We start from the raw sequence: 27,152 nt of genomic DNA, 5'->3' as shown, positions 1-27,152 counted from the left end.
GCCATGTCCTCTGTGGGCACATCACCTGCCCAGCATGTTAAGAAAAGAAAGAAGAAAGCGTTAGTCACTCAGTCATGCTACCCATGGACTGGAGCCCACCAGGCTCCTCTGTTTATGGGACTTTCCAGGCAAGAATACTGAAGTGGGTTGCCATTTCCTCCTCCAGCAGATCTTCCCAACCCAGGGATCAAACCCACGTCTCCTGTGTCTCCTGCATTGCAGGCAGATTCTTTACCAGCTGAGCCACTGGGGAAGCCCCCACCAGCACCTTAACGCGGTCACTAACCTGGAAGCTCTCTGAAGCCCTTCATTTAAGAAGCCGAGATGCACATGAGCCTGAGACTGTTGCTGCAGCTGGCTTCCAGCCTCTGCTTTTCACTCGCCGCTTCCCCCCAAGCCACCTTCCTCAGGCTTTGGCCTTCTCAGCTGTGTCACTCGTGTCCAGTCTTCACTCACTCTGTGGACTCATACCAAAGCTGGACTTCCTTGGCCTGACTCCTGAGTATCCCCGTGTCCAGCAGCCCTCTCCCTCCTCTGGCTATTTTGTCTCCTCTCTGATCCAATCTGGCCTCACCCCACACCCACCTGCCAAAGTATCGAGTTGGCTGGTCGTGCCTTACAGGCATTCCCTGATCCCACTTGATGGAGGATGGTCTAGAAGGAATGAGGGGTATGACAAAGTATGGGGATTCAGGGTAAGAAACTAGGGGCTCCTCAGGAATTAGATGCGGACAGGCATGAGCTCGAGGCAGGTTCATTCAAGATTTGAGAGATATGCTTGAGGGGGCCGTCATGGCTGAGGGTGGAAGCCTCCTGGAGATCCCAGGAGCTGAGCTGAGGTGCTCAGAGGGGCTAAGCTGGGCTTGAGGCCAGGAATCAGAGAGACTGAGGGAACTCAGCAATTGGCTGGAGACAGCTCTCAAACTGGGCACCTTTGTCATCTGGACTCCCTATGTTCTTGTCTGCAGTATCTCAGAGACACTGTTGGGAAAAGCACACCAGAGACTGGAAAGGCCAGAAAAGGAACAGCCACAATGGCCAAAAGAGCTCCACCCTGGGGTGCTCTGCTGGGTGCTCCGGAGAGTGGTTGCGTGCTCATCTTGCAGACCCGGCTAGATAATCCCTAGGGCACGACACCACAGGTCTAGAACGTCAGAGTTCTCTTAGCTCCTTCAGGCCACAGAAATACAGTTAGTAAATCCTGCTCTAAGGAATTTCATATTAACTGCTCCCATCTGTTTATCATCCAAAATCTAGAGTGGAGCTGGGATGAGGCAGGAAACACATATTACAATTCAAGATGCCAGGATCTCAAATAAGAGTCAAGGAGTTAATTTGGAAACATATAATCAACTCCCAAGAAGAATGTGGCTCCAAGGCTTCTAAGAAATGAGAATGATGCTGAGATGCCAGCATCCACCTACAAGTGCCATCTCTAACCATCAGCAGCCGTGTGGCATGTGCTGACCCGAATCAAGGCAGTGAGAAGCCCAGCGCTGAGCCCAGTTCTGCCACGATTTGCTGCAGGATCCTGGGCAGATCACTTCTTTCCTGGCTTCAGATTCCTGGTCTTTATGACACTCCCTGCCCTGTGTCAGGCTGCACAGGGAGCCTCACCTCCTGAGTGCAGCTCAGTCTAACCGGCCTGATTCCCCAGTAAAGGCTCTCTGGGCTGTTGATCTTCCCCCATCAGAGAAACTGAACTTCTCTAAACCTCTATGGCTCTCAGACAGCCTTACTGGCACAGAGCACTTTGGGGCCAGTCCTCTGAAAGTGGCCATTTCTCTCCACGTGACCCTGACAGAGGACAGCCGAAAGGAGAACAGAGAAAGGAGAAGCAGACCAGAGGCGCGCGTACCCCAGAGAGCGCTCAGCTTCCTCCCGCAGACCACAGGGCTCACTGCTGGTCTTCAGAGGGACAGAGTGTTTGAGCTGGACGGCTCCTGTGGCTTCTCTGCCCTGTGGCCTTGCTGAGTGACTGTCCTGCTCCGTGCCTCGGTTTCCCTGTCTGCCAAAGGGCCCAGTCATGAGGATTAAGTAAGGATGTGTGTTAAACAAGTGTCATAAAACAAACACCTCACAAGTGTAACTTTCCTCCTTGCCCTCTTTCTAACCACCTCTCACTCATCTCCAGGCCTGGAAGCAGCTGCTCTGTAGCTCTCAGTTTGCCATAATTCAGAGCAGACCTCCAGGCTCTACATGAAACAGTTAATGAATGGCTGTAAAAATGTATAGTTACGTTACGAATAAATGGAATTTTCGGTGTTCCCTGTTGCTTTCTTTAAAATCTATTATTTTTTCCTAGCAAACTCTACCATCAGCTGAATTTTGGAAATCCGGTGTTTTTGATAATTTTAGTGGATAGGAATAGCAAAAAATTATGTTAGCCTAAACCACTTTTTTTAAAAAGGGAGAACAAAATTGAAACTGAATTTATTTTTAGAAATGTCTTTTGGAGGGAAAATATTTATTTTTAAAACAGCAAGAATATTAACACACATATGAAAAGGATTTCTCCTACCAAGTATTTGGCTGCTCAGGCTCAAGAAATCCCAGAACTCTTCAAATTTTTCCATTCTGATCCAGATCCAACTTCAGGGCTTTCTACTCATACTGAATGGAATATGAAATTAACTCTTCTATTCTAAATAATATTTGTTGAGAAAACAGTCTTACAATTTTAAAAGCAAATTTGTTCAGAAATATTTCAGAACCAGCTTTTATGCTGTTTCTTACCATGCCTTATTATTGTTTGTACTGGAGTGTAGTTCAGTTAGTCAAAATTGCCTAACTTCCACTGATGATTATCATGTTGACTTTATATTTCACTAGATTAGACAAAGAGCCACATACTGGAGAAGCCAATCACAGCTGTAGTTGACATAGTCTCTAGAAAGAGTTTCCATACTTTTCCATCATATAGTTAACACACACACACACACACATTTATTTTTATTTGGCTGTGTTGGGTTTTAGTTGTGGCACACAGGCAAATGAATTAGAGTTACCTGTGTCAACATGGAAGATTCTGAGATGTAACATGGAGCTGCCAGCTCTATGGGCACAGAGCCTTCATGAGCCATGCTCTGTTTCACTGGGTCCTAGAGCCGGTAGGGGATGGCTTCCTAATGGTGAATGTGAGAATCATACACAAGACTGGTCTGCATCAAAGCAACCAAGGGTCCAATGCCCAAATTTCCATCATTAGAAATTTAATCTTCTGGGTTAAAGTTAATGGGCTGTTTTAGAAATCAAAGCAATCCAATTAGTTTCTGGTTCCACTGTACTCTGCTGGGCAGCCACCGGCCACAGCCAAACCCCTTCTCACTAAAAAGGTCATGGAAAGAAGCTGAGGCAGGAAGGCTGAGCAGCAGGGCCAAGGACAAAATTGGAGGCACACCAGTAGTTAAGCTTGATGAAAGGAGGTCAGAGCAAACAACTGGGAAACATTAGGAGACAAGAAAAGCCAATGAGGGACTTCCCTGGTGGCCCAGTGGTTAAGACTCCAAACTCCCAACACAGGGGGCTGGGGTTTGATCCCTGATCAGGGAACTATATCTCGCATGCTGCAACTAAAGATATCATGTACCGTGACAAAGATAGAAGATCCTACATGCAGCAACCATGAACTGGCACAGCCAAATAGATAAATATACTTTTTAAAAGCCAATGAAATCACAAGAGTTTAAGGGGGCATTACAGAAACTGATCACATATCACAGAGGTAAATCAGTTCACATGAAAAGATGTCATTAATCACTTAACTTGATAAAATGCCACTAGTGGCCTCAGCAAGGGCAGTCTTGTTAGAATGATGGGGGTAGAGTCCCAACTTGGTGGGGAGTAAAAGGAAATGGAGGCTCAAAATGTGGGTTACTTTCAAGACCTTTGTTCAAAAGACAGGGTGGGAAGTGCCCGGGAAGAGATAGTAAAGCTAAGATTTTCTAGAATGGGACAGAATTATACTTGTAGAGAAGGAAAGAAAAGGGAAGGATTAGGGAATTAGAGAAAGAGGGTAATTTATTGAACTGGGTCCTGGAAGAGGCAAGAGAGGGTAGGAGGGGGAGCCTAGGAGGAAGTTGCCCTTGGAAATGACGCATGAATCCTGTTGGCAGCCAGAAAGCAAGGAGCTGAGAACCTGATACACTCCATGCTCCCAGAGCAGCAGACATTACGGTCACTGGAGACAGAGACAGCAGTGGGGTGGACCATCTGAGGAGAGCTGGACAAGCAGGAAGCAGCCACCACAGGGAATGAAATTAGTGTCTGGCCAAGTGTAAATAAAAGGACTGACAAAGAGCCAGCTGAGGTGGAAACCACATCTCGGTTGTGGTGCTAATTTTCTTTTGTCCCAGTAGAGCTAGACAGACCTGAAGCCCCACAGAGACACTGGAAAGCTGGATTATTCCAGGATGGAGCAGGCAGAGAGGGTACAGCTGGACATGGGGCTTAAGGCCACCGAGAGTGCTGGTTAGGTGACAGCAGCTCTGGGGACAGATGGGATTGGGGAACAAAACAGACTTCTCCAGTTTTATTTTTCATAACAGACAACAGTGTATTGTTGTATCTTAAAAGCCATTATATAGAAAAGCCATCTGAATGACTGGAGTTGACGTTTTCAACATTGAAGTAGCAGGCTGCACCCCACCCTGCTTCTGGCTCACTCACCAGTCAAGGGACTGCTATGGGCACACAGTTTTCCTCGCCTGCGTCTCTGGGCCTCAGGTCCACTCCACAAACTCAGAGGTAACAACCAGAGGAGATTTCTGTCTTTACTTCCCACCCCTGCACCAGTGACTCGTACTTAAGGTGTTAAAAGGAGACGTTTACAAGTTTCTAAAATGTGGTATTTTAGTCAGCCTGATGAACCATTATTGACAGAATGCCTGGGTTGAAGCCTGTTGGGTCCAGTCTTTGCTTTTTGAATAGGGACTTGCTGCTGACCACTGCAGCAGTTTTATCACCTTCTTAAACATCTTTAAGCAATTTGTCAGTTTTTCAGAATTTAGAGATGTGTTCTACTTTTTCGCGCTTTACAATTTTTAACTCATTTTCTGGCAACTATTCCTGCTCTGCATTGTTTATACTCATGAAAAATCAGAATTACCTAAATATCCAACAGGACTTGTTTATAGCCCTCTTTTCTCATATTAGAAAAACAATGCATGTTCATGTCATACAAGGTAAAAGTGCAGACAGGAAAAAAGAACTGAAGGATGTGTGGACTCCCTCCCAGAGACAGTGCTAGTGAACACCCAGAATCAAGCCTTCCAGGTCCTTCTCTAAGCCTGTATATAGTGGGTTCACACCATATTTACTTTTTGCAACCACTTATAATTGCCTTAAGGAATCCAGAACTCCAGGCTTAAGTCCTCAGTCTACGCCTCCCTTCCCAACACACACCCGCTACCTGGCTTTGCCCTAGGGAAGGGGTTTTGTAAGTGAGAGCTGAGGATGCTGTGAGGTAAACTTGAAGAGGAGGAGAAAGACACTGTGGGCTCTTGCTGGAAGGTGAAATGGCCACATCTACCTCAGGGACTGCAATGCCCTCACTGAATAATCATGTTTACCACCACCCCAGGACATCTGTAAATCATCTAGAACCTTGTAATTTGTGCTTTTGGAGAGTTCCTCAAAGCCGTGGGGAGCCCCTCAGCCAGGGACACTCAACTCATGGCCGAGAGGAGACAGCAAAACTTGAATTTGAGCCATAACAGACAAGGAACAAAGTTCAAAGGATTAAATGAACTACAAATGCCAACCACCACTCTGAATGGTTGTTGTCCTAAAATAACATAGAAAGAGTGCCCTTTTCAGCATGGAGCATCCCAGGGTGTGGAATGTGGAATGAGAAGATGTGCTCCAGACCGCCAGAGGTGCTGCCTTTCCCTGCCCACCATCAAATTCTGTGACCCGGTTCTTGCAGCCTCCAGTACAGGAAGATAGAACATGAGGAGTTTCTTTCATGCCCCTAGGACACCGCAGTGGATGGCATTCTCCATGCAGTCTTCAGGAAATTGATGGGTGGATTGGCCTCAGTGGGCCACATGGTATATCATACTTGGTTCTGCCCCATTCTAGACCTTGAGAAAGTTACCTAATTTCTCCAGTTCTCCAATTGCTACTGCTGCTGCTGCTGCTAAGTTGCTTCAGTCGTGTCCAATTCTGTGTGACCCCAGAGACGGCAGCCCACCAGGCTCCCCTGTCCCTGGGATTCTCCAGGCAAGAACACTGGAGTGGGTTGCCATTTCCTTCTCCAATGCAGGAAAGTGAAAAGTGAAAGTGAAGTCGCTCAGTCGTGTCTGACTCCTAGCGACCCCATGGACTGCAGCCTACCAGGCTCCTCCATCCAAGGGATTTGCCAGGCAAGAGTACTGGAGTGGGTTGCCATTGCCTTCTCCAGATTCTCCAATTACTTGCCCATAAAATAGGGACCCTGGTAGGATTATGAGGGCTAAACTGAGGCTGTGTATGAAAAACACATGGCACCTTACCTGGCATGTACGTGGTGCTCAGTGAGTATTAAATTCTCTTCCTCCCAGCCCAGTGGTCCCATCATGCCTTCTCAGACTTACCACAATCTGAGTAACAGCATCCCAGAGACGGGAGTGAACAGCATGTATTCATTCAAGTCACAAAGCGCCTGTGTGCCTAGCACCCTGGAACATGGACTTCACTTACAGATTTTTCAAAATATTATTTTAATATTCAGACAAATCTCATGGAGAAGAAAGCAAAATTTGCATTAACTTTAAAGAAAAATGTGAATCATCTGGCCCATGCCCCAGGCTTCCTAGGAATCCCATACAGAGAGGTTGAAGGTGCTAAGTTGACCAAGGACATGACCTGAGGCCCAGGTCACACAGATCGTCACATTTTCCTGCAGTGAGTCACAAACCAGAAGTGACTTGGTCCCTCCCTAGAAAATCAGGGTGGAAAAGAACTGGTCCAGAGAAAACCAGCCTCACTGTGTTCACTGTCCCCAGAGCCTTGCTTGCACAGCCTGTCTTTCTGAAAGTCATCCTTAGGCCAACTCTTTCAAGATTATCTCACCTTCAGTTCTCTGGAAAAGATACTCCCATTTCTAGGAAGATATCATGAAATTTGCTGTATGTCAAATCTGGGATGCTCAGTCAGGTCAAAATTGTTTTCCTCACTTACTTTCTAGTCTAGCCTCCAACACTTCCAGGGTCACCCTCCAAGATCAGATTCCGGGATGTAAACTGGATGTAAATCCATCCATTTACTTTTGTTCTCTGTGCCCTGATGGACTCAGATCTGTGGGGTCCTCTTAACACAGGTCAACCTGGGCTGGAAATCATATTTCCCACGTTTATCTTCTCATCATAAAAATGTAACTCCTTCACTGAATCAATCACCATGTCAGATGTCAGCTAATTTCATATTTGATATAAACAGAAAAATAATAGCCATAACCATCTCTGAGTGGTGGGAATATAAGTGATTTCTAATTTCATCATTTTGCTTACCTGTATTTTCTCAATTTCAACAATGAAATGTACCTTTTGTGTAAAGAGAAAGAGAAAAAAATGTAAAGACTAGCATTCCTCTCACTTAGCTGTTTCCCAGTAGATTTACATTCTGAATTCAAGCTTAAAATTCAAAACCGAAAGCAACAGAATATTTTTCCATTGGATAGGAGACTAGAAATGCAGTAAACCCTCCTTGCTCTTGACCAAGATGAACCAAATTCCAGTTTATACTTAGGTTTACCAGATCAAAGGAAATTGTTTTTGAGGCAGGATTATTTACCCAGTGTATTTTGCATATGGTTATGAGCCAAAATCACAACAAAAGCAGAAAACCTACTGGTGAGATAATTCAAAGCCATGGGCTGGGAAGATCACATTATTCTCCAAAACAATGCAGTAACCTGAGGAGGTGACACCAGTTGTGCAACTAGATTTGTAACTCATTCAACAAATATTTGCATATTCACTGTGTTCTAGGCACATTCTAGCCACTGGGTATGCAGCAGTAAACAAAACTAGCAAAAATCCCTGGCCTTGGGAAGCCTGTATTCCGATCAGGGAGACTGAAACAGGAAAATCCTTAGCTTAGTATTAATACTGTTTTTATTGTTTTGACTGGTTTCTTGTCATTTTTCTCAGTGAAGGAGAACTTTCTACCAAGTCCCTACTACCTCCAGTGGCTGGGTATTTCTTGACACAGTCCTTTCAGGAGTGGGACAGACTGGATCCCAGTACCTTGTGTGGGGCCCTAAATGGGAAACCTTGAAAAAGAAGGGCCAGCTTTGCGGTGGGAAACTAAGATGGCACCTGGCGGAAGAGATACGGGCGTGGTCTATGTTAGTTTTTGATTGGCTCTCTTGATTTCCATGCAGTGGACAGCGTGTGATCACAATAGACTCCTGTTACAATGAAGTGCATGACGACTTGACCTTTAATGTGACTGGTGCAACTATGGTATATTAAGATTTGACCTTTAACGTGATTGGTGCAACTATGGCATATTACAATTTGACCTTTAACGTGATTGGTTCAACTATGGAAAGTCCCTCGCAAGACCCCCTTGCTTGCCTATATAAACCAAGAGTTTGTGGCAATAAAGCAGAACTGCTTAGACAGAACTCCTGTCGTGTCTGATTGTCTCTTGCTCCCCGAGGGGCTGAGTTGGCAGACAGCAGGCTCACCTCTCCTCGGGACCCCTCAGCTTTGCTGAGGGAAGTTCCACTGCCTCTCTCTTTCTGTGGAGCGCCCCCCGCAGAAACTGGCGCCCAACGTGGGGCGCGAAGCAGACGGATGGGGGTGGTGTCACCATGCAACTCTGAAAGAAGGAGTGACGAAGGACGCTAGGCTGGTCGCAGCGCGGAGCTCCCCTTTAGAGGAATATCGCCTGAGGTAATCTGGGTTTCAAGGTGGGCCCCCCTCTGTTTTGAGGGAAGTGGCAAAAAACTCTCATTTTGTTTCTTTTCTTCTTTTCTGATCTGTCCTTAACTCCTTTTTTGGGAGTTTCAGTGAACAGGCAAACAGTTGTGGAGGCAATTGATAAGTCCTGGCTAGGGCCACTCTCTGGTGGACGTTGAAGGCCCCACAACAAGTAAGCCTCAGTAACTAGAGCCCGACCGGGTGAAACTCTCCTTTAAGCACATAAACAGTTTCAAAAGCATACCACAAGCTCAAATTTCTGGCCGCCACCACTCCCGGTAGGATTTTTGGTGGCTGTCCTCAGTGACTTTTGTTTCTATTCTCCCTCGGTAGCATGGGAAATAACATTGGGAAATCTGATGAGCCCGCACTCAGGGCACTGAGATATATGCTCATAAGCAGGGGAGTTGAGATTTCTGACGCCCAGGCCATTAAGGTCTGGGGGACCATTGTACAGTTAGCCCCCTGGGTTGCCTTGGCCAGTCTGTTCTCTTGGGACACTTGGGATCGAGTACAAACACTTGCTAGGCAGTGAGAGGTTCAACATGGTGAGGAGCCCCCCTTTAGGGTTCTGTCTGACCATTTCGGCCCTCAAGCTCTGCTTTTCACGGAGCGAGGAGCATGTCACTGATACGGGTACCCCCAATTCAAAATCAGAAAAACAATGGGAAAAAGACGAGGAACGAGTCATGTTGGACCAAAATATAGTAAAAGAGACTGTAGGGAATAAAGACTCAAAAACGAATAGTGGACCATGGGAGCCTTTCGGGGATGATAAAGGGGCGGAAGACAATAGAGACCCCTCTGATGCCCTGAGACTGGGAGCCCAGGGGAGAGATCTGTGCCTTTCCCTGCCTCCCCCATTTGAGGAAGTTTTGGGAGCACCTTGGGTGGGAAAGACAATGAGGTCACCTTGGGAAGGGAGAACCTATCCCGGGGACCCTTGGAGATCCTCGCTGCCCTTTACCGGCCCAACTCAAGCCTTTCCTGTAAATGTTAACCTGGTGGGGGGAATAGGCCAGCAGCCTGGTACCCCTGGGAGGCCAATGATTTAAAAGGGCTCAAAAAGGCAGTGGCAGAGGATGGCCCAAACTCCCCGTGGGCAGAAACTATTCTCCAGGGCCTGGCTCATCAACCTTGTATGACCCAGGACTGGAAGATGCTATGTAAGGCAGTACTCCCCAGTAACACCTATATCAAATGGTGTGCCTTTCTCAAGGAAGAGTGTTATGCTCAGGCAGAAAGAAATCAAGCTGCCAACCCTGCTATCCCAGTAACTTTCGGGATGTTGTCAGGAACGGCAGATCAATGGAGTATGGGACCTCAACAGGCCACCATTCCTGGTCCTTACACAGATCAGGTACGGTCCATATGCTTGGCCACCTGGAAAAAGCTTGCAGAGGGCCCCAGTGAGCCCCCTATATCGGGCATCACTCAAAAAAATAATGAAGACCTCTCCACCTTCATAGATCGGGTGGAAAAGGGTATAAAGAGGAAATTCCCTCCGGGGCCCCTGAGAGATCAATTTGTTAAGCTATTAGTCTGGGAAGGGATGAACTCAGACCATAAGTTGGCTTGTGCAGGACAGAAAGACCGCTCTATGGAGCGATGGATTATAGCACCAAAGACGTGGGGATACAGAACCATCAGACCCGCTCTATTTCGACTGCCCTTCAGGCTCAGACTGAAGCCCTTACCGAGGCGATGACCAAGGTCCTCTCCGCTATGATGGCCTCTGGGGGGACCACATCCAAGGGACCCCAGCCCTATATGGGTGCCAGCAAGGAATCTTGAATTTACACCACAAGAAAGGGGTCAAATTTCAAAATCTGACACAGATTAAAGAGACATTCACATATTGAGCCCAAGAACAAAAAGTTCCTGAGGCGATCTTCTCTTCCCTTTCAGATCATCAATGCGGCAACCCTGGTGGACACTGCTCCTGGTGATCGTCGGATTACCTATCCTCTCCTCGCTGACCTTCGTCATTGCCACAGCTGTACAACAGTTTTTAGAATCTTTGAAGCCTGGGTTTAACGACACCTATATCAAACCATGAGGCCATCAACCATGAGGGTACAACAGTGTCAGCATCCGTACTGGGAGTTCAACAAGCTCAGACCATCGAGGTTATAAACAACATATCCACTGCCTCTGCTCAAGGATTTCAAACCAGCTCGAACACCTAAGATTTGCCATAACGGGACTCCAACAACAGCTTGATCTCCACACCAGAGTGATCGAGATGTTGAGCGTCTTGGCGCACATAGACTGCGATGTGCGATCCCAGCTTTTGTCTGACAGCTTTTCCAGTGTTAAATGAGACTCTAACAGGTGAAAAAGAGAGCAACGGACCTATGGGACTGGGTACAAAGTCCATTTACCTGGTTTAAAAATGCCTTCTAGTTGCTTGTTTTTGTTATTCTGCTTGTTGTAATATTAAAGGTAAAATCTCACAGCCTGCAATAGGAGCTTACAGCAAAAAATAGTTATACTTGCCCAGGTCATGGAAAAGGAGCCCCACATTAGGCACCCACAAAACCCCTGGATTAATTTAGCCCTTCAAGAGATTAACCGAGACAGATAAGAGTTCTAGAGGCCCATCTAGAGAGAGTCCGCCTAGCCCCCAAGAGGTGGCTGGATAGCCAATGACGGGTAAGACCCTGAGAGGAGGGCAACCTAAGACAGGCACGGCCACGAGAGGGGCTGGCGAGGCTGGAGGTTGGCCGCCTACAGCTTTACGCCTTGTTCTACAGAACATCAATACAAATGTCGCGAGAGCTTAAATAAAATAAAAAAGGGGGAGATGTGAGGCCCTAAATGGGAAACCTTAAAAAAGAAGGGCTAGCTTTGTGGTCGGAAACTAAGATGGCGCCTGGCGGAAGAGATAGGGGCGTGGTCTATGTTAGTTTTTGATTGGCTCTCTTAATTTCCGTGCACGTGGACAGCTCGTGATCACCATAGACTCCTGTTACAATGAAGTGCATGACGACTTGACCTTTAATGTGATTGGTGCAACCATGGTATATTAAGATTTGACCTTTAACGTGATTGGTGCAACTATGGAAAGTCCTTCGCAAAACCCCCTTGCTTGCCTATATAAACCAAGAGTTTGTGGCAATAAAGCAGAACTGCTTAGATGGAACCCCTGTCGCGTCTGATTGTCTCTTGCTCGTCGAGGGGCTGAGTTGGCGAACAGCAGGCTCACCTCTCCTCGGGATCCCTCGGCTTTGCTGAGGGAAGTTCCACCACCTCTCTCTTTCTGCAGAGCGCCCCCCGCACCTTTGGAGTCACAGTAATTAAAGAACTGGAGAGCTGCCCTGCCTTGATCTTGCTGCAGTGATTGTCACAAGGACTTACCTGATACCAAGTGGTTCCTTTATTCCTAGAGGAAGAGGATGAAGCACCCCAGCCATGAATGGAATTGTGAACTGAGCCAAAACACTGGAAGACCAGGAGCTGCCACAGCGGGCTACTGGGATAAGCTGAAACAGGAATAAGACTGACGTAGTGAGAAGATTTTAGCTCCAGGTAAGTGAAAATATTTCAACAGCCAGAGCTGTCCCACAGTGGAATGTGCTGAAGAAAAGGCAATTCCCAGGCGCTGCTGATGAATGACCAGCTCAGCTCTGCCACTTACTGACTGTTTGACTCTCAGCTACTACCATAACCTTGATGGGTCTCAGTGTCCTTGTTGGTAAAACAGGAATTGCAATGGTGCTTAGTTCATGGAACTGTGGTAAAGATTTAATAAGAGAAGCACGTACAGTTCCAGGGTACTGCCTGATACAAAGTAACTTAGACACTGAAAAACTCTACTTAGATGAAATGATGTTTGAGAACTTACATTCTATGCTGGCTTCATAGTGGATTTTATCTTATTTGATATCAAAATAATATTATATACAATCATATTTGGCAAGAGGATTAAAATTTGTAATTGCAGTATTAACATCACAAAGATCACTAGCTAGAGCAGGGATAGAACCTACAGTCACCTATGAGGATCACTCTGAACAATGTGAACACATTTCTGATACGCTATGGTTCAGGCCCAGCCCATGACCTCTGGCTCATTCGGACACACCGTGATCTTTGTCCTCCCTGGAGGTGCACCAGGGTACTGGACAAAGGCCAGGATCAGGCCAGTGCTAGTGTTCAGCACTCAGGGAGTACCCTAAGGCAGAAGTACCACCCCTGATACACGTCCCGGGCTGATTTGGGCATGATCTGGGGTTCAGAATAGAAAGTCCCCAGAGAGGCTGTACTCAATGTCACAAAACTCCCAAGGGCCCATTCATGGCACGGCAGCAGTGCCAGCCTCAGCCCCACTCTGGGTCATCCAGGGCTGATGGATTCAGATGGCAGCCTGTGAGGCAGGACTCTGGAGGCACAGCCAGGCAGGGCTGGAGAGCCCCAAGCCACAGCTCAGTCGGACAAAGGGCAGCCTGAAGGCAGCGCAGGGTAGAATCCCAACCTACTCATAATCCCTCCTGTGTTTCCTGTGGTGGGGGCCATTCTCAGAGAGGTTTCCTCTTCTGCCCCATGCCCAGGGGCAGCTGCACAGCCACAGGTGACCTGCTTAGCCCCGCCTCCGGCCCTGGCTGTTGGTAATGGTCCAAGGGTAGTAGAGGGCAAGCAGCTGGTCTGCCTGTGTGTGCCCAGCAGGCCCTCTGACAACTGCCATCTCCATTCCAACGGCCTTGGGGTCAGTGGTCAGTCTTTAAGTGTTGAGCCAGTTCTAACCCACAAGTTCCTGCCATCATACCCTCTCGCCAGCTTTCCAGGCATGCCTAGACCTGTCTGAACTCTCAGCAGGTACAGAGCTACCTGCTCTGACTCTCCTCATGCACACTACTTAAGTATCAAAATCCCAAACAATAATATCTTATATGTGTGTGGTGCTTGGCATTTTTCAATGCACTTTTCATATCCTGTGTATGTGCTGAGTGTTGTGCTTAGTCACTCAGTCATGTCCAACTCTTTGTGACCCCATGGACTATAGCCCACCAGGCTCCTCTCTCCATGGGGATTCTCCAGGCAAGAATACTAGAGTGGGTTGCCATGCTCTCCAGAGGATCTCCCCAACCCAGGGATCAAACCCAGGTCTCCTGTATTGCAGCAGATTCTTTACCATCTGAGCTACCAGGGAAGTCCAAGAATACTGGAGTGGGTAGCCTATCCCTTCTCCAGGGAATCTTCCTGACCCAAGAATCGAAGCAGGGTCTCCATTGCAGGCAGATTCTTTACCAGCTGAGCTACCAGGGAAGCTATCCCATGCATAGCTCACAAAATCTCCAGGAGACTTGAGACTCAATGTCCCAAACCCCAACTCAGCAATGGTCTAAGGAGGTACCACCATGACTACAGTCCAGCATACAGGCCCTGCCACCTGCACCACAGACACTCTTTTGCTGGATGGTGCCCATAACACTGCTCTCACTGGAAACTGAGACTGCACCCATCAAGTCCCTACAAGGGTTGTGAAGCAGATCCTGCTCCTTTGCTGTCACTGGCTTCTAACTCAAAACTGGTGAGGGGTGGCACGGGTTGTGGGTAGGGTTTGTCTGACTGGAGGAGCCCGAGCCTGAGACCAGTGTCTAGGTCTTAGCTGCAAAGGAAAATGGCTCTACCTCATGAGGCATGGAATTCCTCAAGCACAGGAGGGAGGCTTAGCTGCCAAGCAACCAAAATGAGTGACAAATGTCCAGCCTTGCATCTCATTCCATCATCCCACCAACACTTGAAGTTGTCAGAGAGATTCTTATTATCCCCATTTTAGACAGCAGAAGCTCTACACGTTGAAATAAAACAAGGAGAAAAGCGAAGTCTTGTTTTCGGTCAGGTTTAAAAAGATCAGCTGCAGAAGTATGGAATAACAGGAACTAGGTTTGCCTTCAGGTCACGTAAAGACAGTCTTAGAATCTCAGCAGACCTTGAACTTCATATGAACCGGCTAAAGAGGCTGCTGACATGGCCACTGCAGACTTGTGAGTGTGACAAGGTCTCGGCCTCTGGGCCTGCCAGACTTACCTGGGGTTGACCATTCCAGTCTGACCACATATTTGCAGAGATGGGCAGCCAAGGTAGGGAGGTTCTGTAACAACTGGTGCGTGGGCTCTGCTGTTTCAGAGGGCAGAAATGGGGCCACATGGGAGCTACAAGGACCACATGCCAGATCAACACCTGTAGAACAGGGCAAAAACAAGACAGGCTTCTTTGTGAGGTGGAGAATACCTCATGTGTATATACCTTCATGCACAAAGAATACCTTCCTGTGTATACCCCACTGCCAGGAGAACACAAACTCTGGTACAGAAAGCCATCTATCAGAAATTTTAATTGAACTAGATGATAAATACAGTCCCTTCCAACTCTAAGAGACTATAAGTCAACAATGTGTTCTAAACATTGGGCATAATCTACAAGGTAGGACAATGACCCTCCAAGAACCTCCTAGGGACCCACAGAACTAAACAATGACAAAAACAAAAATGTGCACTCTTCCTAGACGTCAATTACATGCAAAAATAAAAGGGAAGGTCATTTTATATGTTACATTAGCCCAAACTGAAAAGTAACATTCAATACTGGAGAGGTTGTGATAAAGCTGGAATATTCATGCTAGCAACTGGGTAAAATGGGTACCAGTCCTTTTTGAAATCAATGAGGCAGGTGGTATCAAAAAACCAAAAACATATTTAATTTTTGACCCCAGTAATTGTTCACTTGGGAATCTATCTTAAAGAATAATTTGTAAAGGGGAATTACTCTATACTTAGAGGTACTCATTACATCATTATTAACAACAAACAAGCAGTCTTAAACAGGAGAGAGAGATTAAGTATAGTATGGTGTTAGATGGCATATTAGGCAATTATTGTAGATGGTGTTTATAAAGAATCTCTATTCCTCAAGGGCAAGTCCTGCATCCTATTTACTGCTGTAGCCCCAGCACTGTCTGGATCATAGAAATGCCTCATTTGGTATTTGCTGAATGAGTGAATGAGCAACTGAGCAAGAGAATTCAATCTTAGCAAGGGAAAATGCTCATTATATGTTGGAAAAAAAACAAGCAGAACTCAAAATTATATCTAATTTATGATTTCCAGAATATGACAGATTATATACATGTGTCCTACATGTGGACTGTGTGAAAGTGAAAGTGTTAGTAGCTTAGTCATGCCCAACTCTCTGTGACCCTATGGACTGCAGCCCATCAGGCTCCTCTGTCCATGGGATTTTCTAGACAAGGACACTGGAATAGTTTGCCATTTCCTTCACCAGGGAATATTCCCAACTCAGGGATCAAACCCAGGTCTCCTGCACTGCAGGCAGATTCTTTACCAACTGTGCTACCAGGGAAAAATAAAAACAGGTGTTAGGGTCATGTACTAGGGATGATGTGTTATTCATTCCCATGTTTTTCTGAGTATCTGTTATGAACCAGGTACTATGCTACACGCTGTGAGTAGAGCAGTAAACAAAATAAGACACAGTCTCTACCCTAAAGGGGAGTTAATTCTGGTGGGTTAGTGGAGTGAGAGTGGGGAAGAGACAGATAATAAACAAATAAGTAAGTGAATATATGTCAGGTGGTAGGTAGTAAGTGCTATCAGATAAAAAAGAAAGAAAGAAAAGCAGGAAAGGGGGATAGAGGGCTCCAGGAGAGGAAAGGCTGCCATTCTATATGTGATGTCCATGAGGATATTTAGGGAAGATCTTTCAAGCAGCTGGAACAGTAAGTGCAAAGGCCCTGAGGCCAGAGTGTACTTGATGCAATCAAGGAACAGCATGGAAGTCAATGAGCTGAAGCAGAAGATGCCTAGGAGATGAGGCGAGAAGCTACAGGAGTCAGAATAGATGAGGCCCTTAAGCCATCATCAACACTTGTAGGGCTTGCACTTGAAGAGACAAAGAGGCCACTAGAGGCATTTATATAGAGATGTGACATGTTTAAAAAGGAATCACTTCTTTTATATCCTTTTATAAGAATATTTTATGAAATTTAAGATGAAAGGAAGAATTTTAAACAATGGACAGATTATCATTACATTCCTGAGTTGATTCACAAAATAATTTCTGAGCCCCCCTGCTTCAGAGGGGTGGAATAGCATGTCTATTTCAAGATTACAAAGATATATCAACCATACAAAAGTCTTTTTTTTTTTTTTTTTGGCCTCACAGCACAGGATCTTAGTTCTTGGATCAAGGTTTGAACCCAGGCCCTTGAACAGTGAAAGAGCTGATTCCTAACCTGAGACTGCCAGGGAATTCCCCACACACAAAAGTATTTTTAAATAACACTGCTTTTTTCTTTAAGAAAAAAAAAAAGAGATTATTCAAATTAATTAACTGATTTTGTCCTTTTTTTCTTCAGAAATTATGGAGGTAATTTTTTAAATTAACATTTAGATGCACATTTCATATTCTATACGAAGTCCCTTAATTGTAAACTAAGCTGCTGCTTGGGAAATCCTAAAGTTGGCTGCTTATTTGACTCCTCTTAAATATCTCATGCACAACTTCTATAGCATCACTCACAACCCATCATTACTGACAGGAGACCCTTGTGGGAAGTCTGTATGTGCTGGCAAGATTATCTGAAAGACTAATAAAATCCTTTTCAAGGATGCAGAAAGGAAAACGGCTACATTTCAAATTCATGACATTTCAAAGGCATGAATTAAGCTCTAAACTCTACATTTGAAAAAAAAATCAACACAAGTTCTCTAATTTATGTTTTAAACTGAGAAAACAAATCGTTGCTAAGAAGTGAAATTTGCAAAATTCTTAAACACATTTTCTAGTTGATATGCATGTACTTAAAACTACAAACTATACCAAAATATAAATGCAGGAATCACTAGCATTGAACTTGGTTGATATGATTTCATCATGAAATCTGGAATTGTTGTTTGGTTTGGTTAAATTTATTCCTAGATATTCTGTCTTTTAGATATATATAAAACTGATCATGTGTAGATGATGTTGAGATGATACTTCTGTGAAAACATATGAGAGAGTTTATTCCTTCTCTTCCTACTTACCCCTCATGCTCTGGGTAAAAGGGCTCCTCCTTAGCTCTTCAACATCTTGATTACTATGATAATCATATCAGAGGGTTCTGCACCCTATCCCTTCTCCTTGCCCTCATCTGTTAACTTCTCACACAACGTACAGTTTGGCACAGGGCTACAAGACTTCCTGTCTCCTTCAAAGCAGTCATATTCTTGGAAGACTTCCCAATGACCCATCCAACAAACGCGCTTCTCAAACCCATGACCTCCTCTGAAGAATTGTCTCCCTTGTCCTGCAGAGCCCAGCCCTGGATCAGCCTCACCAGTAGCTTTCTCCCTGTGTATCTCAGGGCTGATGGGATGCTGAAGAAAGCCCATGCCTCACAGATTAGTGCTCCCACGAATCCATGGCCTCCAGCCTCATCAGTTCCTCACCACCAGCCCGCAGTCTCTGTGGGCTGCTCTTAGCTTTCCCTCCTCTTCTCCATAGCAGCCATCTTGAATATTTTCTTCTTTCTTCAAGCTTCCCACCACATCTCACTTCCTCACACTGAGCAGGTATTCTTGCCTCCCATCCCAAGAAAAGTAATAGCCATCAGGCATGAATTCCCTCCATTTCCTGAATCCACCTCCCGACTACCTACCAACCAATTTTTGATCTACCTGCATCTCCAAGTCCTCCTTCCCTTCTCCTGCCTGAGGCTCACTCTGAACCTCACCGCCCCACCTCCATCCTCTTGCTGATCTCACTTCATTCTTCAATCCTTCTCTTTCCTGTATCTTCAACTATTCATATACAGATTTTTCCCTACGAACATTTTTAAAGGTCCTAATCTCTCCCAACTTAAAACTGTCTCCCAACGCTATTTCCTTTCTGGTTTTCTCTCTCCTCCTCTTCAAAGCTGCTAACAAGTTATCTACATCTATCTCCCACACACTCAGACTTCCACCCTGCTGCTCCATTGAACCTGGTCTCTCCAGGATTGCCAGTGACCTCTTTGTTGCTAAATTTGGTGTTCATTTGTTCAGACGTTGGCTTACTAGACTGTTCTACAGCATGTCAACTCACATCCTCCAGGTGGCTTCTGTGCACACTATTCTTTGGTTTTCCTCCTATTTCTCTGTTCTAACCTTTTCTTCTGGGCTCTTCTTCCTCTATTTGTCCCTTAAATGTTGGCATATCTCAAGGGATTTTTGTTTTCTCTTTCACCCTCTCTACAGAAGGGTTCGGAGAAGGTAATGGCAACCCACTCCAGTACACTTGCCTGGCAAATCCCATGGACGGAGGAGCCTGGTAGGCTGCATGGGGTCGCTAGGACATGACTGAGCAACTTCACTTTCACTTTTCACTTTCATGCATTGGAGAAGGAAATGGCAACCCACTCCAGTGTTCTTGCCTGGAGAATCCCAGGGAGGGGGGAGCCTGGTGGGCTGCTGTCTATGGGGTTGCACAGAGTCGGACACAACTGAAGTGGCTTAGCAGCAGCAGCAGCAACAGAAGAGTTACATTCATTTCCATGGCTTCAGTTATCATGTATATGTTAAGAGCCTGATAACTTAAGGTGCTTTCTCCAGATCACATCTCTCAAGGATAACAGGCTCTGTCTTTTTGGTTTGAATTAGGTTCAGGATAATAGTATCCCTGATCGCTTCTTCTTTGGCCTGAATTCATTATTCCCATATATCTTTTCCCAAGATAAGCTCCAAATCACCCAATGGACATCTCACCTGATGTCCCACTCACCTCAGGATTATCTCCTCCTCTTCCTGCCTAAGCCTGCTCTTTTACTATTTCATACCCCACAGGAAAGCACCACCATCCACTCACCTTGTTACCCAACGCAGATACCTGGACATCATCCTTGACTCACCACTCTCCTCCTCACCCTCAGCTCATCACTCACAAAGTCCTCTTCATATTTCTTTCTCCTTTTTTTTTTTGGCCATGTTAGACAACTTGTGGAATCTTAGGTCCTCGAGCAGAGATCGAACCCAGGTCCGATTGAGTCATAACCACTGGACAGCCAAGGAATTCCTTGAATATTTACCTCCTTAATACAGCTCAGATACACCCTTTTTTTCATCTTCATGGACTCTGTGCTTGATAACTGCAGCAGCTTCCAACCTACATATAAGCCTCATTCTCTCCTGGTCATTCTCCACACAGGCCCTGAAAGTGCAAGTATTAGTCACTCAGTCCTGTCAGACTCTTTGTGACCCCATGGACTATAGCCTATCAGGCTCCTCTGTCCATGGAATTCTCCAGGCAAGAATACTGGAGTGGGTAGCCATTCCCTTCTCCAGGGGATCTTCCCAATCCAGGGGATTGAACCCAGGTCTCCTGCAGGCAGATTCTTTAGTGTCTGAGCCACCAGGGAAGCCCCCACACGGGCCCTAGACCTTTTCAAAATGTACATCTTCTTAAAAATCTTCATTATTGTTAAAATAAAGTTATATTTCTGATATACTAGGCTCTTCGGGAGCCCGCCCTGATTAATCACTCCAGCCCCATGTCTGAGATTCAGCAGCCTAGTTAATACCCTCATTATTGAATTAGAAGACATATGAAACTTCACCAAGACCTTTTGTCTCTCTAACAAGGTAGGAGGCTAGCTCAGGGTTCCCCTGGAATCCCTTGCAACTCCAGCTTATAAGCATCTAGAATTTTCCCTACAATTCTGTGCTCTAAAACCACCCCTCCTCCCTTAAAAAAGACAAAACAAGGGACTTCCCTGGTGGTCCAGTGGCTAGGACTCTGTGCTCCTGATGCAGGGGCCCGGGTTTGATCCCTGGTCAGGGAACTGGATGCCACATGCTGCAACTAAGAGTTTGCAGACCATAACTAAAGATCCTGCATGCTGCAAATAATACACAGTGCAGCAAACAAAAAACAAAACAAATATGTGGGGCGCATGTCTGAGCAAAATCATACAATAATAGGAGAGGGAATGGGGATTTGAACTCAGATCACCCAGAACATTACCTCCTGTCTATTTATTCATAGTCAAACCAACTTCTGATTAATTCAAGATGAAGATTGTGGAAAGAGACAAACATTCATTCCGTGCTTAATATTTATGAAGTGTTTTACATAAGGCATTTCATTTCTCCCTTTCAACACTGTCAAATAAGCAAACTGTAGATGTTAGAAGGTGGTTTTACAAGGTCACACAGCTAGTAAATGGGTTTGAATGCCCCACTTCCACCTTATTAGCTGCTCCCTACCACTAATAAACAGCATTTTACAACTGAAAAAACAGGTCCAGCCTGGGGTCATATACACCTAGTCAGAGGCAAAGTCAGAATTAGAATCTGGATTTTGCAACTCAGCTTGAATGAACAGATGCTATTTTAGTCCCTGCTTTCTGTGAGAATCATGGAACCCTGACTTTTACCCTGCAGATAACAATTTCCTGAAAACTAGCACTACTCCTGAAAGGCTAAGCTGACCTCTAGAGTTTCAACTGTTGCTCCAGGAGGTCTTCTTGGGCAGCCTCCTGTTGATACTCTGCTGCTGCTGGGCTGATGCCCACCCTGTGGTGTAGTCCTCCCCTCTTCCCACTTTTCCAACAACCTCTGCTCTCGCTGCATCCACAGAACTAGGCACTCTGTGTCAGCACAAATCCCATTTTCCCCTGCCTCCTACACTTTCCTCATCCTCAGTAATAAGACACTCAACTGTCCATTTAGTTTCAAAGGCCTTTCCTCGTGGTTTAACCAGAATCAAAGCCTCTCTGCCATGCCCCATAGAAATCCTGTTAGTTCTTCTCTAACTGCAATCTATTTGACTCCTTCTCCCATTCTAGCCTTCCCTCTTTGCATGTCATCAACACAAGGACTGCGGGGTTGCTTTCTCGGGCTCTGTCCTTTTGGTTTGAATCAGAATCAGATTCAGATAAACCTCCTTGTTACTTCTTTGGCCAAAAATTAACTATTCCTGTTTATTAAAGCATTTTTCCAAGAATGCTTTAGCTAAAATATATCCAAAATGCCTGGATATAGTGATGTATGAAGCACTTGTGGGATTAATTGGACCATCTGGCCAATACCAGGATTCCAAATGGGGGAAAAAATCAGAAAAGATGTTACCTAGCAAGGTGGAATAGCACACCAGGGCCCTATGATGCTGAGAAGAGGGCTGAAAGAAGGGCAGGGATCTCAGACTGTCTTTACTTCATTACTGACAGGAACAGGAGCTCTTTCCCAGAAAGGGAGTGGGAGGCAGAATGTTTAGGCACAGAAAGAAGAAGGGCCAACAGCTAGAAATAGAGGAACACGAAGAACTGATGACATTTAGGGGAGAATTCACAGGACTTCTAAAGAATAATAAGCATAAATCTATCACTCCCTGCGTCACAGGACTGAAAATGTCAAAGACCCTCTAAGCACTCAGGCAAAATTTCAATCCATTGTGTGAATAACATAAACATTTCTTCAAAGGGGTGGCATCTCTCGTTGAACACTTTCAGCAGTGGGAAATGTCTAATCTTAAGAGATTAAAATCATGGAGGTGGAAGGCAAATTCAATTACACTACATTCAGTTTCAATTCTACAAGTATCTACTGAGTACGTACTATGTGCCAGACACTATAGGCACTGGACTCTAAGTGTAAATAAAAGACACGGTTCCTGCTCTGTGGATCTTATCTGTGGAAGACAGATATTCAAACAAGTAGAATGAGGGAAGTAGAGAGTGCAGCTCGAACACAAGGTGAGGTACGTCATAAGTAGCCAGGCATCTGGGAAGGCTTCACTAAGGAGGCAGCGTCTAGGCTGGGGCTTGAAGAGCGTGAGGAGTTAGCTGAGCGTAAGGTGGAGGGACCCACGGGAGAGAACGGGTGCTTAAGGCGTCCCAGCTTCCAGAGAAGTTCAGAGTGTGGCAAGAAAGTGGAGTCTATATCTCGAGAGGCCTTTAGATTGATACTGAGGAATGTGGTTTAATTCCAGAGGCAATAGGAAGCCTGGTGGACGCTTTTTTAAAAAAGCAGGAGAAGCGCCCTCTCTCTACAATGTGAAAGACGTTGCGGTACGGGGAGGAAGGGCGTGAAGGAGGCCAGAAGCCAGGATGGGAAGGCCTTGATGACCCAAGGAAAATGACCAAAAGTAAAGCGCCTCTCTACGACAAGACAGGGCCAAAAACAAAGGGATAGAGTTCAGAACGCGCCCCTTCCATTCTCAAGCCGAAAGTCTCCGTCCTCTCTCACCGTTGCTGGGCAAAGCACGGAGGCTCGCTCTCGGTTTGCCCTAACACCGTGGGGTGTGGGCGGGGAGACGACTCCACGCCCTTCTTCCCAGATAAGAAAACTGAGGCCCACAGTCCTGGTGTGGGGACCAAGGCGAAGAAAGAATGCAAACGGCCTCCCAAGAGGGTGCCCAAAGTCACGCACAATCCGTCGAGGGTCCCGGGGCCTGCCCCATTTCTCCATCAGCCATTCCCAACTGGCCGCCTTTGCTATAGAAACAGTCCTCCCGCCCTCCTCAGCGCCTCGGTTTCGTCAATGCACCCTGGGAAATGCAGTCTATCTCTCGTTACCTGTCCGATGCATGAGCCCACTCTGCGTCCCTAAAGGACTACAAGTTCCAGAAGGCTATGCAAAAATTCTGGTGGTCTCTCGGGGATGTGGTCTTGGAGGAGAGACTGAGGAACCCCGCGGGCGGGGCCTAAGGGAGTGGGGATGGCGCCCCCCAATGGGCGGCCTCCTGGGCGGAGCCCAGGCCGCCATTGGCTACGGCGGCACGGAGGAGGCGGGGACAGCGGAATAGAGGCGCGGAGCTGTTCGCAGCTCCAGGTGCTGAGTCCGAGGGAGGCTCTGGACCGGAGAGCCGCGGTCGCAGCCGTCACCGCCGCTGCCGCCGCGAGAGCCATAGCCTGGAAGCTGAAGCCGTGAGGAGCCCAGAGGAGCCCAGAGGAGCTGGGTGCGCTGCCGGGCGGCGATAGCCCTCCCGCCACTCTGAGGTCGGTGCTGCTGGATTCGCTTTTGTTTTATTGGGGAAGGAAGGAACAGAGGCGTGAGGGGACCTGAGAGTTGATGGGACCAGTCCTCGCCGCCCCCAAGACCATCTGTCCCGGAGAGCTGCTGACCGGCTCCTCGTGAGTCTCCCTGTGGCCCCGTGCCTGGGATCGGAGCAGCTTTGGTTAGTTTTTGTCTTATGGTGAAGGAGGTTCTTGAGCGTGAGGGGCGAGGAGAGGACTGGGGACCTGCCCCACCGTCTCTCCTGAGGGAGCGTTGAGAGACCCGACTCTCTCAGCCTGTGCCTGAAGTCGAGGCTGCTTGGATTACTGAGGATGGGAGGGAGTGTTCCGGGACGAAAGATTCAGAAGCAGGAGGACCCTTCCCCACAATACCTCGGCTGCTTGACGTTACAAAGAGGGTCTGGATGTGATGGATAAAACTGCGGTGCTCCACCTCCTCTGCTCAGACCCTCCTGAGGAAGGGCTGTTTGGGGATGTCAGAAAGACCCTTCCTCGCACCCACCCCTCCCCCGAAGCCTAGGGTTTTTGTGAAAGAGGGGTGGGCGGGAACAGGATGAAGATGGAGACAGAGGACTCTTCCCCCTCCCAGTTGGACCCACCTAGATTATTGCGGGGGGATGGGAGGGGTAGGGGGAAATGCGATGTGAAGAGAAAAGGCTGAGAGACCCATCCCCACCCTGTTAGGAGTCGCTGGGACAGGAACGCACTGACGGATTCTCCGGGTCCCCTGCTATCTGGGCCCCGTGTCTAAGGTCGGAGTGGCCTGGGGGTGGGGTGTGTGGTGGGGAAAAGTAAGAGGGATTGAGGAACCCCCTCCCGACCTCTCCCCTCCCGGGCTTTATCGTCTTGTCGCTCTCTAACTGGATTCGGGCCAGGGGCCCTAAGTTGAGACGACCCTCCCCGCCCCGCCCCGCCTTCGGGCTCCTGAACCGCAGCGGGTAGCCAGACCTGGATGGGCACGTGCTGGGCGGGACGGGGCTGGTCCTCTCTCAAGCGCCTAGAGCTCCAGGCAGACGCTTCCCCGCCCCCCACCCCCGCACCCGCCCAGTCCCCATAGACCCTCGGGCTGTTCCGCTCAGCGAGGGGCGCGCCTCAGATCCGACTGCCGAGACCTGTGTCCCAGGCATGCGGCGGCCACTCGGGGCGCGGGGCTTTCGCGCTCGGCCCCCGAATCCACGCACGAGAGGACAAAGCCGCGGTCGCCGCACTGGCGGGCCTGCGCCACTGGCTGGGCGGGGGGCGCGGCCAGGAAAGGGGTGGGGGGACTTCGGGCGCGGCGCGGGGAGCTTCTGCGGAAACGTGCGAGAAAGCAGGCGGGAGACAAAGCGCCCTCGCTCCTTGCCGCGGGCCCGCGCGAGCCGGGATGGAAAATCCCGAGGGAGGAGGCTGCGCCGGGCAAGGCGCTATACCCCGCACCCTTCTTCCCCGCACACCACCACCCTCTCTGGTCCGGCACCCAGAAGCCGTGTGTGCGACGGTAGCCAGGGTCCCTTCTGCGGAGCGTTCAAGACCTGTGACCACGAGGACCTGGACAATTAACGGGCTCCTCCTCGTGAGGAGGGACCCGGGGTTCAGGATGCATGAGTGGGCCAGGGGTCGGTAGGGGCACCCTGACTGGACCCCCTAACCCCACTCTATCAGCCAGTGTTGGGTCAAATTTGGTTCCAGGATTCGAATGTGTGTGTATGTGTCACAGTGTGTTTGCAAGGGTGATGGTGTGGATCCGAGTGTGAGTGTGAATGTGTATGCCTGGGTGAGGTGCCAATGTGTGCTCCAGTGTCGTGTGTGTGTCATGGTGAGCTTGTGCATCTAGCTGGTTGTGTGTGAAAAGAATCAACTACTGCTGGCCTTGGATGGTGGGGGTGGGGGCAGAGTAGTCATTCCTTCAACTCTCAGGCCGCAGTAATGACCTAGGGTCCCAGTGCATGCCCTCAACGTGGAGGTAGCTTGAGAGCATGTGCATGTGGTGTGGCCCAGAAAGTGGGGCCTCACAAGTATGTGGAGCTCTTGTCAGCCCTTCTGGTGCTTTGGGTCTAACCCTGATATCCTCACCAGCACCCTCCCCTTCCCATCCCTCAGAAACCTTATCCTGCTGTAATGGGCTGCCCTGAGGACCAGAACTCTGCTCCCCACCATCCTGGCTGACAAGTGGAGCTTGGGGAGCTCATCAGCAGAATCCTTCACGGGGCGGGTGCAAGATTGTGTGGCAAGACAATTTTCGTCACTTTGGCCTCTATCTGCAAGGGCCATGAGACCGGAGTTGCTGGTCAGTTGACAGGTGGGCTCTCAGTAATACCAAACACTTATGGTGAAGGCACGACCATGACAGAGATATCACTGTGGGTAGATATCCTACAGGATGAGGATAGTCCTCCCAAACCTGCCCACTCCCACCAAGTGACCTCAGTTATAGAGCACTTTGACAGCAAAGGTGCTGTCACCAAAGACTCTTGTCCCGTATGAGGGGTAGACAGTGGCCAATGGAACCACAGGAAGAACAGTTATGACAGAGCCGCCATACCCGGCGTCTCCACAAGTGTCCACAGCGACCTCTGCTGGGCAGAAGTGTAACCAAGCTGAAATTTGGCAACGAACACTCCCTCGCATTGTGAAAGCTCAGGTGGGTGTGGGCATTGTTAGGTAAAAACCATTTGTGGGCTACTTGTCTGCTTTTGGAATCATGAGTTGAAGTTCTTGTCTGCAGTTCCTTCAAGCAATGAAACAGCCACTATCCTCCCCCATATAGAAATATTTAAAGAGAGCCTAAAGACCTTTGTTCAAGGTTTCATCCAACTGAGGGTGGACATTAAATCTGCTCAAGAGAAAAATGCATGAAAAGCATTCATCAAGCTCAGGGAGGTTTAAGCATATTTCCTGTCTTTTCCTCTCTTTCTTCAATTCCTTTCTCCTTTTTCTTCCTATTCTACTTCTATCCTCCCCTCTTCCTCATTATTAATCAAAAGCATATTTTTCAAACGTATACTCTCTTTCTCATCAACAATACCGCCTAGAAAGTATCAGACTCAGGTATTGGGGTGCTATTTTTAAATGCAAAGAACTAGTAAACACTGGCTCCTCCAGGCCTAATGGTGGGAATAGGGGGGATGGATGGGATATGCTCAGTCTTAAATGCCCACCTGCTGACACACATCTCCTCTCCTGGAGTTGCTCTAATGTGATTTCAGGCAGCCACAAACTCTTCAGTGCTCCTTAAAGTAAAAGAGATATTTAAATGCCTGTTATTGTTC

The 27,152-nt window shown here is 47.5% G+C and overlaps 1 protein-coding gene and 1 non-coding gene across 2 annotated transcripts in view; both read left to right on the top strand.

The window, feature by feature from the left end:
* Positions 1–20,658: 20,658 nt before the first annotated feature.
* TRNAR-CCU (transfer RNA arginine (anticodon CCU)) lies at positions 20,659–20,730 on the top strand. Its single transcript has one exon. It is a non-coding gene; the product is annotated as a tRNA-Arg (tRNA).
* Positions 20,731–23,718: 2,988 nt separating this feature from the next.
* SMPD3 (sphingomyelin phosphodiesterase 3) overlaps positions 23,719–27,152 on the top strand; it is an 81,713-nt gene continuing 78,279 nt past the window's right edge. Inside the window, exon 1 of the mRNA XM_069550174.1 lies at positions 23,719–23,886. The gene's annotated coding sequence lies outside the window, so the exon portion shown is untranslated. The remainder of the gene's footprint in view (positions 23,887–27,152) is intronic.

Source organism: Ovis canadensis, chromosome 14 (genome assembly GCF_042477335.2).
Source record: "Ovis canadensis isolate MfBH-ARS-UI-01 breed Bighorn chromosome 14, ARS-UI_OviCan_v2, whole genome shotgun sequence".
Lineage (NCBI taxonomy): Eukaryota > Metazoa > Chordata > Mammalia > Artiodactyla > Bovidae > Ovis > Ovis canadensis.
The sequence above is the reverse complement of the archived record's forward strand: the minus strand, read 5'-3'. Positions and strand labels throughout refer to the sequence as shown.